The sequence below is a fragment of the Lissotriton helveticus genome, chromosome 12 (genome assembly GCF_964261635.1).
Source record: "Lissotriton helveticus chromosome 12, aLisHel1.1, whole genome shotgun sequence".
NCBI classification, from domain to species: domain Eukaryota; kingdom Metazoa; phylum Chordata; class Amphibia; order Caudata; family Salamandridae; genus Lissotriton; species Lissotriton helveticus.
The window spans coordinates 425,668,088-425,680,387 of NC_136073.1; positions in this window are offsets into that span (position 1 = coordinate 425,668,088).

Below are 12,300 nucleotides of genomic sequence, written 5' to 3' on the forward strand. Positions count from 1 at the left end.
GGAATGTGTGTGGGATGTGGTGTGTGGAATGTGTGTGGAATGTAGTGTGTGTGCTGTGTGTGTGTGGAATGTGTGTGGTGTGTGGAATGTGGTGTGTGGAATGTGTGTGGAATGTGGTGTGTGGAATGCGGAATGTGTGCGGAATGTGTGTGGTCATGTGTGTGGAATGTGTGTGGAATGTGGTGTGTGGAATGTGGTGTGTGGAATGTGGTGTGGTGTAAATGTATGTGGAATGTGTGTGGAATGTGTGTGGATTGTGTTGTGTGGGGAATGTGTGTGGAATGTGGTATGTGTGGAATGTGTGGGATGTGTGTGGAATGTGGTGTGTGTAGAAATGTGTGTGTGGAATATGTGTGGAATGTGTGTGGAATGTGGTGTGTGGAAAGTGGTGTGTGGAATGTGTGTGGAATGTGGTGTCTGTGCAATGTGGAATGTGTGTGGAATGTAGTGTGTGGAATGTGGTGTGTGCAATGTGTGTGGAATGTGGGGTTGGAATGCAGAATGTGTGTGGAATGTGTGTGGAATGTGTGTGGCATGTGGTGTGTGGAACGTGGTGTGTGGAATGTGGTGTGTGGAATGTGTGTGGAATGTGTGTGGCATGTGGAATGTGGTGTGTGGAATGTGGAATGTGTGTGGAATGTGGTGTGTGGAATATGGTGTGTGGAATTTGGTGTGTGGAATGTGGTGTGTGGAATGTGTGTGGAATGTGGTGTGTGGAATGTGTGTGGCATGTGTGTGGCATGTGGTGTGTGGAATGTGGTGTGTGGAATGTGGAATGTGTGTGGAATGTGGTGTGTGGAATTTGGTGTGTGGAATGTGGTGTGTGGAATGTGGTGTGGAATGTGGTGTGGAATGTGGTGTGTGGAATGTGTGTGGAATGTGGTGTGTGGAATGTGTGTAGAATGTGGTGTGTGGAATGTGGTGTGTGGAATGTGGTGTGTGGAATGTGTGTGGAATGTGGTGTGTGGATTGTGGTGTGTGGAATGTGTGTGGAATGTGTGTGGCATGTGGTGTGTGGAATGTGGTGTGTGGAATGTGGAATGCGTGTGGAATGTGGTGTGTGGAATGTGTGTGGAATGTGGTGTGTGGTATGTGTTTGGAATGTGTGTGGAATGTGGTGTGTGGAATGTGGTGTGAATGTGTGTGTGGAATGTGGAATGCGTGTGGAATGTGGTGTGTGGAATGTGTGTGGAATGTGGTGTGTGGAATGTGTTTGGAATGTGTGTGAATGTGGTGTGTGGAATGTGGTGTGTGGAATGTGGTGTGTTGATGTGGGTGGAATGTGGTGTGTGGAATGTATGTGGAATGTGGTGTGTGGAATGTGTGTGGAATGTGGTATGTGGAATGTGGAATGTGTGTGGTATGTGTGTGGAATGTGTGTGGAATGTGTGTGGAATGTATGTGGAATGTGCGTGGAATGTGTGTGGAATGTGGTGTGTGGAATGTGGTGTGTGGAATGTGTGTGGAATGTGGAATGTGTGTGGAATGTGTGTGGAATGTATGTGGAATGTGGAGTGTGTGGAATGTGGAGTGTGTGTGTGGAATGTGGAGTGCGTGTGTGTGGAATGTGGAATGTGTGTGGTATGTGGTATGTGAAATGTGGTGTGTGGAATGTGGTGTGTGGAATGTGTGTGGAATGTGGTGTGTGGAATGTGGTGTGTGGAATGTGGTGTGTGGAATGTGTGTGGAATGTGGTTTGTGTGGAATGTGGTGTGTGGAATGTGTGTGGAATGTGGTGTGTGGAATGTGTGTGGAATGTGGTGTGTGGAATGTGTGTGGAATGTGATGTGTGGAATATGGTGTGTAATGTGGTGTGTGTGGAATGTGGTGTGTGGAATGTTGTGTGTCTGGAATGTGTTTGGAATGTGTGTGGAGTGTGTGTGGAATGTGGTGTGTGTGGAATGTGTTTGGAATGTGGTGTGTGGAATGTGTGTGGAAATGTGGTGTGTGGTGTGTGGAATGTGGTGTGTGGAATGTGGGTGAAATGTGGTGTGTGGAATGTGTGTGTGGAATGTGTGTGGAATGTGGTGTGTGGAATCTGTGTGGAATGTGGTGTGTGGAATGTATGGAATGTGTGTGGAATGTGGTGTGTGGAATGTGTGTGGGATGTGGTGTGTGGATGTGTGTGGAATGTAGTGTGTGTGCTGTGTTGTGTGTGGAATGTGTGTGGTGTGTGGAATGTGTGTGGAATGTGGTGTGTGGAATGTGTGTGGAATGTGGTGTGTGGAATGCGGAATGTGTGTGGAATGTGTGTGGAATGTGTGTGGAATGCAGTGTGTGGAATGTGGTGTGTGGAATGTGGTGTGTGGAATGTGGTGTGTGAATGTATGTGGAATGTGTGTGGAATGTGTGTGGAATGTGTGTGGAATGTGTGTGGAATATGTGTGGAATGTGTTGTGTGGGGAATGTGTGTGGAATGTGGTATGTGTGGAATGTGTGTGGGATGTGTGTGGAATGTGGTGTGTGTGGAAATGTGTGTGTGGAATATGTGTGGAATGTGTGTGGAATGTGGTGTGTGGAAAGTGGTGTGTGGAATGTGGAATGTGTGTGGAATGTGGTGTGTGGAGTGTGGTGTGTGGAATTTGGTGTGTGGAATGTGGTGTGTGGAATGTGGTGTGGAATGTGGTGTGGAATGTGGTGTGGAATGTGGTGTGTGGAATGTGGTGTGTGGAATGTGTGTGGAATGTGGTGTGTGGAATGTGGTGTGTGGAATGTGGTGTGTGGAATGTGTGTGGAATGTGGTGTGTGGAATGTGGTGTGTGGAATGTGTGTGGAATGTGTGTGGCATGTGGTGTGTGGAATGTGGTGTGTGGAATGTGGAATGCGTGTGGAATGTGGTGTGTGGAATGTGTGTGGAATGTGGTGTGTGGAATGTGTTTGGAATGTGTGTGGAATGTGGTGTGTGGAATGTGGTGTGTTGAATGTGGGTGGAATGTGGTGGGTGGAATGTATGTGGAATGTGGTGTGTGGAATGTGTGTGGAATGTGGTATGTGGAATGTGGAATGTGTGTGGTATGTGTGTGGAATGTGTGTGGAATGTATGTGGAATGTGCGTGGAATGTGTGGGGAATGTGGTGTGTGGAATGTGGTGTGTGGAATGTGTGTGGAATGTGGAATGTGTGTGGAATGTGTGTGGAATGTGTGTGGAATGTGTGTGGAATGTGGAGTGTGTGGAATGTGGAGTGTGTGTGTGGAATGTGGAGTGCGTGTGTGTGGAATGTGGAATGTGTGTGGAATGTGTGTGGAATGTGGTGTGTGGAATGTGTGTGGAATGTGATGTGTGGAATATGGTGTGTGTAATGTGGTGTGTGTGGAATGTGGTGTGTGGAATGTTGTGTGTCTGGAATGTGTTTGGAATGTGTGTGGAGTGTGTATGGAATGTGGTGTGTGTGGATGTGTGTGGAATGTGGTGTGTGTGGAATGTGGTGTGTGGAATGTGGTGTGTGGAATGTGGTGTGTGGTGTGTGTGTGGAATGTGGTGTGTGGTGTGTGTGTGTGTGGAATGGGTGTGGAATGTGTGTGGAATGTGGTGTGTGTGTGGAATGTGTGTGGAATGTGGTGTGTGGAATGTGTGTGGAATGTGGTGTGTGGAATGTGTGTGGAATGTGTGTGGAATGTGTGTGGAATGTGGTGTGGAATGTGTGTGGAATGTGGTGTGTGGAATGTGGTGTGTGGAATGTGGTGTGTGGTGTGTGTGTGTGTGGAATGTGGTGTGTGGAATGTGGTGTATGGAATGTGGTATGTGGTGTGTGTGTGTGGAATGTGTGTGGAATGTGGTGTGTGTGTGGAATGTGTGTGGAATGTGTTTGGAATCTGTGTGGAATGTGGTGTGTGGAATGTGTGTGGAATGTGGTGTGTGGAATGTGTGTGGAATGTGGTGTGTGTGAAATGTGTGTGGAATGTGTGTGGAATGTGGTGTGTGTGGAATGTGGTGTGTGGAATGTGTGTGAAATGTGTGGAATGTGCGTGGAATGTGTGTGGAATGTGGTGTTTGGAATTTGTGTGGAATGTGGTGTGTGGAATGTGTGTGGAATGTGGTGTGTAGAATGTGTGTGGAATGTGGTGTGTGTGAAAAGTGTGTGGAATGTGTGTGGAATGTGGTGTGTGTGGAATGTGGTGTGTGGAATGTGTGTGGAATGTGCGTGGAATGTGTGTGGAATGTGGTGTGTGGAATGTGTGTGGAATGTGGTGTGTGGAATGTGTGGAAATGTGTGTGTGGATGTGTGTGGAATATGGTGTGTGTGGAATGTGGGGTGTGGAATGTGGTTTGTGGTGTGTGTGTGTGTGTGTGTGGAATGTGGTGTGTGGAATGTGGTGTGTGGAATGTGGTGTGTGGTGTGTGTGTGTGGAATGTGTGTGGAATGTGGTGTGTGTGTGGAATGTGTGTGGAATGTGGTGTGTGGAATGTGTGTGAAATGTTGTGTGTGGGATGTGTGTGGAATGTGTGTGAAATGTGGTGTGGAATGTGTTGAATGTGGTGTGTGGAATGTGGTGTGTGGAATGTGGTGTGTGGAATTTGGTATGTGGTGTGTGTGTGGAAGGTGGTGTGTGGAATGTGGTGTGTGGAATGTGGTGTGTGGTGTGTGTGTGTGGAATGTGTGTGGAATGTGGTGTGTGTGTGGAATGTGTTTGGAATGTGTGTGGAATGTGGTGTGTGGAATGTGTGTGGAATGTGGTGTGTGGAATGTGTGTGGAATGTGGTGTGTGTAAAATGTGTGTGGAATGTGGTGTGTGGAATGTGGTGTGTGGAATGTGGTGTGTGGAATGTGTGTGGAATGTGTGTGGAATGTGAGTGGAATGTGTGTGGAATTTGGTGTGTGGAATGTGGTGTGTGGAATGTGTGTGGAATGTGTGTGGAATGTGGTGTATGGAATGTGTGGAATGTGGTGTGTGTGGAATGTGGTGTGTGGAATGTGGTGTGTGTGGTGTGTGTGTGGAATGTGTGTGGAATGTGTGTGGAATGTGGTATGTGGAATGTGTGTGGAATGTGTGTGGAATGTGGTGTGTGGAATGTGTGTCCAATGTGTGTGGAATGTGGTGTGTGGTATGTGGAATGTGGAATGTGGTGTGTGGAATGTGTGTGGAATGTGGTGTGTGGAATGTGTGTGGAATGTGGTGTGTGGTATGTGGAATGTGGAATGTGGTGTGTGAGGAATGTGGTGTATGGAATGTGTGTGGAATGTGGTGTGTGGAATGTGGTGTGTGGAATGTGGTGTGTGGAATGTGTGTGGAATGTGTGTGGAATGTTGTGTGTGGAATGTGTGTGGAATGTGGTGTGTGGAATGTGTGTGGAATGTGGTGTGTGGAATGTGGTGTGTGGAATGTGGTGTGTGGAATGTGGGTGAAATGTGGTGTGCAGAATGTGGTGTATGGAATGTGGTGTGTGTGGAATGTGGTGTGTGTGGAATGTGGTGTGTGTGGTGTGTGTGGAATGTGGTGTGTGTGGAATGTGTGAGGAATGTGGTGTGTGGAATGTGTGTGGAATGTGATGGGAATGTGGTGTGTGTGGAATGTGTGAGGAATGTGGTGTGAGGAATGTGGTGTGTGGAATGTGTGTGGAATGTGGTGTGTGGAATGTGTGTGGAATGTGGTGTGTGGAATGTGGTGTGTGGAATGTGGTGTGTGGAATGTGGTGTGAGTGGAATGTGTGTGGAATGTGTGTGGAATGTGGTGTGTATGGAATGTGGTGTGTGGAATGTGTGTGCAATGTGTGTGGAATGTGGTGTGTGGAATGTGTGGAATGTGTGTGGAATGTGGTGTGTGGAATATGTGTGGAATGTGGTGTGTGGAATGTGTGTGGAATGTAGTGTGTGTGGTGTGTTGTGTGTGGAATGTGTGTTGTGTGTGGAATGTGTGTGGAATGTGGTGTTTGGAATGTGTGTGGAATGTGGTGTGTGGAATGTGGAATGTGTGTGGAATGTGTGTGGAATGTGGTGTGTGGAACGTGGTGTGTGGAATGTGGTGTGTGAAATGTATGTGGAATGTGTGTGGAATGTGTGTGGAATATGTGTGGAATGTGGTGTGTGTGGAATATGTGTGGAATGTGGTGTGTGTGGAATGTGTGTGGGATGTGTGTGGAATGTGGTGTGTGTGGAAATGTGTGTGTGGAATGTGTGTGGAATGTGTGTGGAATGTGGTGTGTGGAATGTGGTATGTGGAATGTGTTTGGAATGTGGTGTCTGTGGAATGTGGAATGTGGTGTGTGTGGAATGTGTGTGGAATGTGTGTGGAATGTGGTGTGTGGAATGTGTGTGGAATGTGGTATGTGGAATGTTTGTGGAATGTGTGTGGAATGTGTGTGGCATGTGGAATGTGGTGTGTGGAATGTGGAATGTGTGTGGAATGTGGTGTGTGGAATGTGGTGTGTGGAATTTGGCATGTGGAATGTGTGTGGAATGTGGTGTGTGGAATGTGTGTGGAATGTGTGTGGAATGTGTGTGGCATGTGGTGTGTGGAATGTGGTGTGTGGAATGTGGAATGTGTGTGGAATTTGGTGTGTGGAATGTGGTGTGTGGAATGTGGTGTGTGGAATGTGTGTGGAATGTGGTGTGTGGAATGTGTGTGGAATGTGGTGTGTGGAATGTGTGTGGAATGTGGTGTGTGGAATGTGGTGTGTGGAATGTTTGTGGAATGTGTGTGGAATGTGGTGTGGAATGTGTGTGGAATGTGGTGTGTGGAATGTGTGTGGAATGTTGTGTGTGGAATGTGGTGTGTGGAATGTGTGTGGAATGTTGTGTGTGGAATGTGGTGTGTGGAATGTGTGAAATGTGGTGTGTGTTGAATGTGGTGTGTGGAATGTGGTGTGTGTGGTGTGTGTGGAATGTGTGTGGAATGTGGTGTGTGGAATGTGTGTGGAATGGTGTGTGTGGAATGTGTGCGGAATGTGGAATGTGTGTGGAATGTGGTGTGTTGAATGTGGTGTGTTGAATGTGGTGTGTGTGGTGTGTGTGTGTGTAATGTGGTGTGTGAAATGTATCTGGAATGTGGTGTGGAATGTGTGTGGAATGTGTGTGGAATGTGTGTGGAATATGTGTGGAATGTGTGTGGAATGTGGTGTGTGGAATGTGGTGTGTGGAATGTGGTGTGTGGAATGTGGTGTGTGGAATGTGTGTGGAATGTGTGTGAAATGTGGTGTGTGTGGAATGTGGAATGTGGTGTGTGTGGTGTGTGTGGAATGTGTGTGGAATGTGTTGTGGGGAATGTGTGTGGAATGTGGTGTGTGGAATGTGTGTGGAATGTGGTGTGTGGAATGTGTGTGGAATGTGTGTGGAATGTGGAATGTGTGTGGAAAGTGGTGTGTGGAATGTGTGGAATGTGTGTGGAATGTAGTGTGTGGAATGTGTGTGGAATGTGTGTGGAATGTGTGTGGCATGTGGTGTGTGGAATGTGGTGTGTGGAATGTGGTGTGTGGAATGTGTGTGGAATGTATGTGGAATGTGGTGTGTGGCATGTTTGTGGAATGTGTGTGGAATGTGGTGTGTGGAATGTGGTGTGTGGTGTGTGGAATGTGGAATGTGGAATGTGTGTGGAATGTGGTGTGTGGAATGTGGTGTGTGGAATGTGGTGTGGAATGTGGTGTGGAATGTGGTGTGTGGAATGTGGTGTGTGGAATGTGTGTGGAATGTGGTGTGTGGAATGTGGAGTGTGTCTGGAATGTGGTGTGTGGAATGTGGTGTGTGGAATGTGTGTTGGATATGTGTGGAATGTGGTGGGGAATGTGGTGTGGAATGTGGTGTGTGGAATGTGTGTGGAATGTTTGTGGAATGTGGTGTGTGGAATGTGTGTGGAATGTTGTGTGTGGAATGTGGTGTGTGGAATGTGTGGAATGTGGTGTGTGGAATGTGTGTGGAATGTGGTGTGTGGAATGTGTGTGGAATGTGGTGTGTGGAATGTGGTGTGTGGAATGTGGTGTGTTGAATGTGCGTGGAATGTGGTATGTGGTGTGTGTGATATGTGGTGTGTGGAATGTGTGTGGAATGTGTGAGGAATGTGGTGTGTGGAATGTGTGTGGAATGTGTGTGGAATGTGGAATGTGTGTGGAATGTGGTGTGTGGAATGTGTGTGGAATGTGGAATGTATGTGACCATCTCCCTAGCAAGAAAGGGTTATAAAGCTTGCATAGTTAAAGCGAAGAGAGCTTGGGACGAGGAGCACTGGTGCAAATTGAAAAAACTAGCGACAGAAAGGATTCTAGAGTCTTCTGGAATATTGTAAAATGGGGTAGTGAGAGAGCACAAGAACCCCCTAATAACAACGTGTCACAAGAGGATTGGGTAGAATTTTTTAGCTCACAATATGCTCTTAATAATCAGATTACAGGGGAGAACAAGTTTATTATGTCCTTTTCCAAAGAAATTTTTTTACCTACAAAGAAATTATGTCTGCTATTAATGTAGTGAACAGAGGGCACGCCCCTGGGTTAGACGGCGTCCCTGCTGATATTTTTGTAAATGATAAAGGTAGATGGTGTAAATACATCCATTTACTTACTAATTTCATTGCTAAGGGAGCACAGGTTCCGGCGTCATGGAGAGGTGCTGTGATTATTCCTGTGTTCAAAAAGGGGGACAGAACCCAGTCAGGTAACTACAGGCCAATAAGCCTAATAGACACTGTGCAAAAAATTGTTGGTCGAGTAGTAGTAAATAGGCTCCTTGACTGGGCAGAGGATAATAATATTTTATCCCCCTATCAGGCAGGATTCCGAAGAGCAACTAGCACAGTAGACCAAGTGTTCCGTTTTCAATTGCTGCAATGGAAAACTGTGGTGCTGGGTGGAGGCAGCCTTTATGCGGCATTTGTCGATCTGAGGGCCGCCTTCGACCCGGTGCCACGGGCCGAATTGTGGCAAGTCCTAAAGAGTTTGGGTGTACCCGAGGAACTACTTACCTTGATAATGCACCTCCACGAGTCCACTTACGCTAAAATTCAGTGGGGTGGCTATGGTATGGTCACAGATGACTTCCCTGTAGAGAGAGGTGTTCGACAAGGGTGCTCAATGACTCCAACCTTGTTTACGTTGTTTATAAATGGTGTTGTCTCCCGTATGGTACCAGCTCCAGTAGATGCTCCCTCCCTTTCAGGTCTAAAAATCCCAATATTGATGTTTGCGGATGACACGCTAATTTTATCTAAAACACCTAGTGGTTTGCAGCGTGCTCTGTTCATTTTTGAAAATTTTTGTGGGGGACATGGACTAGAGGTGAATGCATCTAAAACTAAACTCATGATCTTTAAGCCGCATCATAGTTTCAAGTCAAAAATTGTTATGAGTGGCAGGCCCCTTGAGGTTGTAAATTCATTTACTTATTTAGGTATTCATATTGCAGATAATAATAGGTGGAGTCAGCACATAAACATTGCTACGCTGAGACACAAACAATTAGCGGGTGCCATCAATGCAGAACACAAGAAGTCCTTGACTAAACCTGTCAAGCCAGCTTTGCTGGTCTATGAAGCAAAGGCAATCGGGTCTGCACTCTATGGAGCGGAGATGTGGGGCTTTGAAAATTTGAATTCTTTGCAGATTTCAGAGAACAAATTTTTACGGCTAGTCACTGGTACACCGAAAAGCACTCCGCTATTGCCCTTAACATACGATCTTGGTAGGAAACAAATTAAGGACTTGGCCAGTTTACGGCCTATTTTGTATTGGCGTAGATTGTGGACTACCCCCGAGCTCTTGCATTATGCGGAAGGTTTTAGCGACGTTATAAAAGCGGATAGTTTTCACAAAATTAGTTGGTTAAAATCATTGAAAGCTATATTATACGAGCTAGGGTTAAGCTCGATTTGGTTAGATCCAGCTGGTGCTCTATTCCCTACCAAGTTGGTCCTAAAAAACATCTATTGGGAGAACGTTGCCAACAGGAGCCTGAGTCGATCTAGCATAGGGTCTATGTCCCTGAGTTTTCTTGAGGCTAAATTGTATCCCGTGTATGAGCTGTATTGGGATATTATTACGAAGCCAGGAGACAGAAAGCTCTTATTCCAACTGAGAGCTGGAGCCCTCCCATTAAAATCATTAACTGCCAAATGGGGTACAGGGGGGAGTGACGTGTGCCCAGCCTGTGGCATGGGTAAGGAAACACTTGGTAATTTCCTGTTTTCTTGTAAAGCCTATTGTACTCCAAGGCGTGTATGGTTAGCACCCATGTGCAGGAACCTTGGGACTACATGCAGTTCTGTTGCGCTTCGTATTATATGTTCAAGTTCATCTACATGGATAGTAATAGCTATAGCTAAATTTACAGGTTGGGCATGGGCGATAAGGCAAAGACTGTTAGTTAATTAACTATTCTCTGCTAGCAAAACGTGTTTTTAAAGATCCTGTTTATATTGCTTCTCAAAATTATTAATCTTTTGTATGTAGATAGAGACTGCTAGTTGTTTAACTATTCTCTGTCTGTAATGGAGACTGCTAGTTGGTTAACTATTCTCTGCCTGCAAAACTTGTTTTTATGACTTTGTTATTATTGTGTGTTTTGCATTTAGATAGAGATTGCTAGTTATTTAACTATTCTCTGTCTGTATTAATTGTCTTTACGATTATTGCCATCATTGCTTTTTTAAATCTTTTTAAACTGCAATTATCTCTTTTTTAACTATTCAATGAGCATTGTGAGAAATTTTAAAATTATGTGTCTTTTATGAATTCACTAGTGCAGTGTCATTGTTATTGACTGTAAATTTAATTCTGTTTTAAAAATTCTGTGTATATTCTGCTTTTATGAGTAATCACTCGAATAAAGCACTATTTGAATTGAATTGGAATGTATGTGGTGTGTGGAATGTGGTGTGTGGAATGTGTGTGGAATGTTTGTGGAATGTGGTGTGTGGAATGTGTGGTGTGTGGAATGTGGAATGTGGTGTGTGGAATGTGTGGAATGTGGTGTGTGGAATGTGGTGTATGGAATGTGGTGTTTGGTGTGTGGTGTGTAGTGTGTGGAATATGGTGTGTGGTGTGTGGAATGTGGAATGTGTGTGGAATGTGATGTGTGGAATGTGTGTGGAATGTGTGTGGAATGTGGTGTGTGTGGAATGTGTGTGGAATGTGTGTGGAATGTGGTGTGTGGAATGTGTGTGGAATGTGTGTGGAATGTGGTGTATGTGGAATGTGGAATGTGGTGTGTGTGGTGTGTGTGGAATGTGTGTGGAATGTGGTGTGTGGAATCTGTGTGGAATGTGGTGTGTGGAATGTGTGTGGAATGTGGAATGTGTGTGGAATGTGGTGTGTGGAATGTGTGTGGAATGTAGTGTGTGGAATGTGTGTGGAATGTGTGTGGAAAGTGTGTGGCATGTGGTATGTGGAATGTGGTGTGTGGAATGTGGAATGTGTGTGGAATGTGGTGTGTGGAATGTGGTGTGTGGAATGTGTGTGGAATGTATGTGGAATGTGGTGTGTGGAATGTGTGTGGAATGTGGTGTGTGGAATGTGGTGTGTGGAATGTGGTATGTGGAATGTGGTGTGTAGAATGTGTGTGGAATGTGTGTGGAATGTGGTGTGTGGAATGTGGTGTGTGGTGTGTGGAATGTGGAATGTGTGTGGAATGTGGTGTGTGGAATGTGGTGTGTGGAATGTGTGTGGAATGTGGTGTGGAATGTGGTGTGTGGAATGTGGTGTGTGGAATGTGTGTGGAATGTGGTGTGTGGAATGTGGAGTGTGTGTGGAATGTGGTGTGTGGAATGTGGTGTGTGGAATGTGTGTGGAATGTGTGTGGAATGTGGTGTGAAATGTGGTGTGGAATGTGTGTGGAATGTGGTGTGGAATGTGGTGTGTGGAATGTGTGTGGAATGTGTGTGGAATGTTGTGTGTGGAATGTGGTGTGTGGAATGTGTGAAATGTGGTGTGTGTTGAATGTGGTGTGTGGAATGTGGTGTGTGTGGTGTGTGTGGAATGTGTGTGGAATGTGGTGTGTGGAATGTGTGTGGAATGTGGTGTGTGGAATGTGTGTGGAATGTGTGTGGAATGTGGTGTGTGGAATGTATGTGGAATGTGGTGTGTGGAATGTGTGTAGAATGTGGTATGTGGAATGTGGAATGTGTGTGGTATGTGTGTGGAATGTGTGTGGAATGTGTGTGGAATGTGTGTGGAATGTGCGTGGAATGTGTGGGGAATGTGGTGTGTGGAATGTGGTGTGTGGAATGTGTGTGGAATGTGGAATGTGTGTGGAATGTGTGTGGAATGTGTGTGGAATGTGTGTGGAATGTGTGTGGAATGTGGAGTGTGTGGAATGTGGAGTGTGTGTGTGGAATGTGGAGTGCGTGTGTGTGGAATGTGGAATGTGTGTGGAATGTGTG